At 42.5% G+C, this 6,000-nt stretch overlaps 1 protein-coding gene across 2 annotated transcripts in view; it reads left to right on the top strand.

Moving 5' to 3' along the window:
* TAOK3 (TAO kinase 3) overlaps positions 1–6,000 on the top strand; it is a 145,859-nt gene continuing 139,859 nt past the window's right edge. The window contains exon 1 of one of the 2 annotated variants that reach the window (XM_016149524.2): positions 1–218. The gene's annotated coding sequence lies outside the window, so the exon portion shown is untranslated. Of the gene's footprint in view, positions 226–6,000 lie in introns of both variants that reach the window. The other variant, XM_016149522.2, reaches the window with a different exon arrangement.

The following is a 6,000-nucleotide window of genomic DNA, read 5'->3' as shown; positions in this document are numbered from 1 at the left end:
GTGTGGCGCCCGGCGGCGGCGGCGGCGGCGGCGGGGTCCTGCGGGAGAGAGTGGGGCGCGACGCGGAGACCGCGGGCGGGGGCTCTGCGCGGCCGGACCCGGCACCCCGTGACCGGACCAAGGGCTCCGCCAGGGGACGAGCTGCTGAAGAGCGACTCGGGAACAAGTGTGAGAGAGGAAGCGGCGGCGGCGACGCCGGGCCCGGGCGGTGACAGCAGGTCCGAGGTGAGGGCACCGGGGCGCGGGGCGGTGACAGCGCGCCCCGGGGCGAGGGCATCCCGGGCCGAGCGGGGTCGCAGGGAAGCGGAGTGCGGAGAGTTGCGCGAGCGGGTCGGACGGTCCGGGCTGTGGAGTGGAGACCCCGAGAGGGGCTGGGGCACAGAGGTTCGGGTGGGGGGCCTCGAGGGAGGGAGGGGGACGCGTGCATCTAAGGGGGAGACCCCGCGAGGGGCCGGGACAGGGCGTCCGAAGAGAGGGGGACCCCGACGGGGAGCGGGACCACGGGTGTGAGGGGAGTCCCCGAGACGGGCCGGGACAGCGGCTCTGGAGAGAGGGGATCCGAGAGCCGCCGCGACGGCAGACCCGGGGGGCGAGGGGCCGCCCCCGAGAGGGGCGAGTTTGAGGGGCGTCCCCGAGGGGGCCCGGGAGAGCGGGTCTGAGGGCGGGAGTCCCCGAGAGGAGCTGGGACAGCAGGTGTGATGGGGTCGGGGCAGCGGGTCCGAAAGGGAAGGGGACCTTGAGCGGGTCTGGGACGGCAGGTCCGATGGGGCCAGGACGGCGGGTGCGAAAGGGAAGGGGCCCTGGAGAGGGGCCGGCGCAGCAGGTCCGATGGGCTCAGGACAGCGGGTCTGGCGGGGAAGGGGACCTCGAGAGGGGCCGGGACAGCAGATCTTGGCGGGGAGGTCCTCGAGAGGGGCCAGGCCAGTGGGTGTGGGGCGCGGGCGCAGCGAGAGGGGCTTCTGATGATGGGAGCCTCGGTCGGGGTCGGTGCGCGGAGCGAGCTGGGACAGCCGGCAGAGCAGGGAAGAGGGTGCAGGGCTGCTCGAAGTCGTCTTCAGTCGGGGTCTGCAGTCAGCCGAGCTTCCTAAGGGTAGCGTGTGAGGCGTGGGACAGCCTGAGCCCCCGTGACTCCATGACTGACTCTGGAACAGGGATTATGTAATGAAACATCTCTTAACTAGAACGCACGAGCTGGAGGGGTCTGGCAGAAACACAGAGATCTTAAAAGATGAAGGAGCGATGCATGGCCGGACCCCCTCGCTGGCCCCACGGCTTCCCATTCGTCTCTCAGAGTTTGGCGTGGATGCCCTGAAAGTGAGGGGCTACCTGGCTTTTAATAGCTTAATCAGAACTTGAAAAGTGGAGAGGGCTTTTTCAACCCATCGCAAACAAGTTGAAAGGAAAAGGGATCCTTTTGGAGACCCACGTTTTGGATCAGTGAGGATGTTTATTTTGATAGACCCTGTATTTTTTCATTTTAGGTCAGCGAGGAGCTAAGAAACTTTTTCAGATTTGGCAGCACATCAGTATCAATGTTTACAAATCAGATTAAAAGGAATATATACTAAATTTGTTTAATTTTGATGTGTTGGAGATAGTTGGAAGGTCAAACTAAATTTTGAAAAGAGATATTGGAGTCAGTCAACTAACAGCACTGTCCAATTAGATTTCTCATCCTGAAAGCTACCAGGACTGAGCTTTAGGCATAATTCCAGGACAAGCAAAGGAGAGAGATAAGCCTATTTAAATCAGACCTGTATTCCCTGGTGGGAGGCAAGTGTGTGTCTATTAAAATGCTGAAATAAATAGAGGAAAGCAATAGGGGGTGGAAATTGGGGGGCAGCCTCCTACTTTGAGGGATGTGAAAATTAAACTAATGACCAGGCTAATTGTTCACAGTATTTAGCATATGTTAGTTAACACTGCCCTGACTACCTTTCTAATGTTCTCTTAAATGCACGTGCTTTGTTATGCTTATAGTTTTGCATGTGAATTTTTTCACCTCTTTTTCTCTGTGTGTTGCTTCTCCTTACCTCTTTTCTTTTTTATAGAAGAAGAGTTAGGAAATGATGGTATTGGGGAAATAATGGTGAATGTAACAACTGTATCATTTCACAGTTATTTAAATATCTTCTTTGTTTCGGGTTTAAAATATGTTATTAGAAGCCATTGCCCATATTTAGTAATGGGCAGCTTCAGCCAAGAGGAAGAAAGAAATACTGCATTATTTCCCAGAGACATAATGTAGAAGGCTTACCTAGAACTGCTTATTTAAATCCACGACAAAAATTACCAAAGTCATCTTCATCAGGGTGCTAATAAGTAGAGGACATGTGCCGTTTGGGGATTTTATTTGATATTACCTGATACAGAACATTTCTTAACTGGCTTCAGAGTGTGGAACTTAGTTATGAAAAGTCTACTGATTCAAAGTCCTCCCCTAGGAAATAGAAGTTATGAAGATAAGAGGAACTGCAATAGGAAATACAGATTTTGATTATGAGACACTATATTTAAGATATATTAAATGTAATTTTTTCCATTACATTTATTTTTCCAGAGCTCTAGGTAGAATTCAAGAAACAAACAAGGTCAGTTAACTCAAGAGTTTATTTCAAGGGGCATATGTTCACTGTGTAGTGCGTGAAACATGAAATAGTCTGTGGAAGAATTGGGAATCACAGTACCAATAATTCTACAAAGTAATAAAACCGAGCAGATAAGCTCTTTCATCAGACTTGCTAGCTCATTTCTGATTGGTATAAATGGCAGTTCTTAAAGATAAAACATTAAATTTTTTTCCTTTTTCAAAAAGAAAATGTTCTGATACTCCCCTGACTGATTACTAAAGCAGTCATTTAAACCACATTACGTTATGATATTGATCCAGAGATGATGAAGAGATTCATTGTAATAGAATGTTTAGTGACAGAGTCTATCTACAATAACTGTTTACTCTGGGGGGAGTAAGAATTCTGTGGGAATTTAGTTTCATTTGTTTCACAAAATAAAACACTAGAACTTTAAATATGTACAGTTATTACACCTATGCTCATTTAAACCGTTTCTTTTGAATTAAAAAGTATAATCAAAAGTCAAGATTAAGGAGCCTTATAATTTATCTGAATAGTTACAGTAATACAAGTTCTTTTTTGGTTTGTAGTTCTTAGAGTTTTCTTAGTCTTGGTTTAGCAGGATGCCCAGTAAATACAATAACCCATTTTACACTTTCTTTACCACTTGAGGCCTATACAGTCAAACCATTGTAATCTCAGAGTCTACCTTGATATCTAATTCGGTTTAATGTTTAAGCCAACTTGAATAAAAGTTCTCATTGCTTGCCAGTGTTCAGATTTGTTGGTTTCAGTAGTATAGGAAAATGAATGAAAACTACTAGTACTTTTATTTTAAAGTCTCTGTTAAAAATCTCTTTATAATTTATTCCTCCAGCCTTTGGTTCTTCCCTACTCCCGCCAAAAGAAAACAAAGTTTTCATCGAAAAGTGTTTTGTGGCACTCCTCTGAGAAGACATTTTCAGACTTCTTTTTATTCTTCAATGAGAAATTCCTGTCAATCAGAGAGAATAGTTTTGAATTGGTAGTTTTGCCTTGTGGGATATTGTATAATTAATTGCATTTCACCATAAGGAGTTCAGTTTGTAATTATTTAGCCTTATCTATTTAATTGGGTGCTTTGTTATTTGCGAGAATATATTAAAATATTGTTACTGTTTCCTAGACTCAGTTCAGTAAAAAAAAATAATAAATGATATTTATCTAAGATAAATTAGATATGTTTATGGGCCAAAATGTGATCTAACTTATTTCTACAGTATGGGCAACAAATTAAACACAACAACTATTTAGAATTTTTATGATAATGAGCAGGATTTAAATTGATGCATTTTATCATTCTAGCTATTTGTTGTTACACTTACCTAAATACTTTACAAATCAACCTAATGTATTTTTTCTGATTTGAGATTTGTTAAAGACATTAAAGTATATTTAAAGTCTTTCTAAATTATTTCTGTATTACAACAGAATGACTTAAGGGTCAGTTTCTTGATTCGTTAATACGGAACAGCCTCCTAACCATTGTCAGCTGTCTCACAAATACACGTCTCTCATCCCCAGAATGAGTGAGAAAATGAAGACGCTTTGAAACAAATGTTTTCTACCTAACAAAACCTACTCCCATTAAACAAAGAGGTATGGCCCATGTGGCTTTAACTCCAAACACAATTGACATGCTGGAGTTTATTTTGGGGGGGGGGGCCTTTTCACTTCATCTCTGGCCTCTGTAAATGATGGCTAACAAAAACCCCATACATTGTACATTTTGTTATGCTTAATATTTAATTGGCCAATTACAAAAGTACTCATTGAAAGAGTTCAATTTTACTTTCTTCAACTAATTTTGATGGATAATGGGATAACTTTTTACTTCCAGATCAAACCAGGATTCATGTGGTATGTATTTATTTTTATATGTTTCACTTTCTGTCTAATGACACTGGCTTATGTCCATAGCAATCAAGGCTCATGACAGTTCAAATGCATTTTATTTACCCAATACAATAAGATGGCACTCATCAAGGCAGAATGCTTTCTTAAATAAACTAATCACCTAATTAGTCTTGGCAGTAGACACACGAAACAAAAGCATAGTTCATGGCTAATTTTCCTTCTGTTGTAAACATAAACCTTTACTTTTTGAAGGATGTGTGTGTAAATACATGAATATTTCTAAAAACCACATAAATATAGTTTTAAATGATCTATGTCAAGATTTAATAGCTGAAATACAAAATTACAATATTTTGCTTCATGTACGTTTATGCTTCCATTTCTCGTGCAAAATCCTCTTCTGTCATTGTATACCAGTTATTTGTTTATGTGTGGTTGTCTTTTACTAGCTCATGAGCATTTCGAGGGCAAAGATGGTTGTTATTTATCTTTGCATCCTCCATGCCAAGTATAGTACCAGGCACAAAGTATGAAAAATGCTCAATAAATGTAAATTGAATGACTGAATGAACTAATTTTCAACAAATAAGCAGATTATATTTATGTCCACACTTTGTTTCTTATCCTCATTGAGACCTTTTAGTATATCAAAAGGGTGATAAAAGAGACAGTGATTCGTTTGGAGCACACAAACGAATGTTAGCATTATTTAGCTACCATATAAGAAAACGCCTGGCGCGTTGGAATGAGAAAGGGCCTTACCCTCAGAGAGACCTAGGTACCTATGTTGGCTTTGTCACTATGCCAGTCGGTTGGCCCTGGCTAAGTTACTTGACTCTTAAAGTTCTCAATTCTCTCATCTGTAAAATAAGAATACATACCTCATGGGATTCTTCTAAGGAATAAACGAAGCAAGCACAGTGACGAATGCATAGGAAGTGTTTAATAAATGGTAGCTGCCTCTTATTTTAATCACTTGAAACAATTTTATTGCTGTTTTAGCTCTACTCCCAGACCTAATAATTTGCTGAAATTCATGGCTCCTGACTCCAAAAAGAGTAAATAATAGATTCGCACATAAGGAAATTGAGATTCAGTGAGGGTAAGTGACTTTCCAAGGTCATGCAGACAATGGCAGACTTGACCACTGTGACCTAGATCTGGTTTTTCAACTCAGTATACTTTCTACTTTATACCTCTCAATGGTCCAAGAAGGAGCTGATAAGGGTCTTAATAAGGTGCTAGGGAAGAAATACTGTGACAATTTTCCATTCTCCTTTTTGTTTTTGTCTTTCCTACTTAAGCAGTTGCTCTCTCAATCTCCCTAACAGTACACCTCTTAATTTGTCATTCACATGTCAAAACTCTTAATTCTCCATGGCCTACTGAGTTAAATAAATGCAGATTTATCTGTTGCCCCACAATCCACATATTTATGTATAGATGTATGTATTTCCTGTGCCTCAACCAGATTGGCCTGCCTACTTGCCAAGCACTTGCTGATTTTTCACCTCAGGTCTTTGTTCTTGCC

The sequence above is a fragment of the Rousettus aegyptiacus genome, unplaced genomic scaffold (genome assembly GCF_014176215.1).
Source record: "Rousettus aegyptiacus isolate mRouAeg1 unplaced genomic scaffold, mRouAeg1.p scaffold_m13_p_5, whole genome shotgun sequence".
NCBI lineage: Eukaryota > Metazoa > Chordata > Mammalia > Chiroptera > Pteropodidae > Rousettus > Rousettus aegyptiacus.
This window is presented reverse-complemented; position numbering and strand designations above follow the sequence as displayed.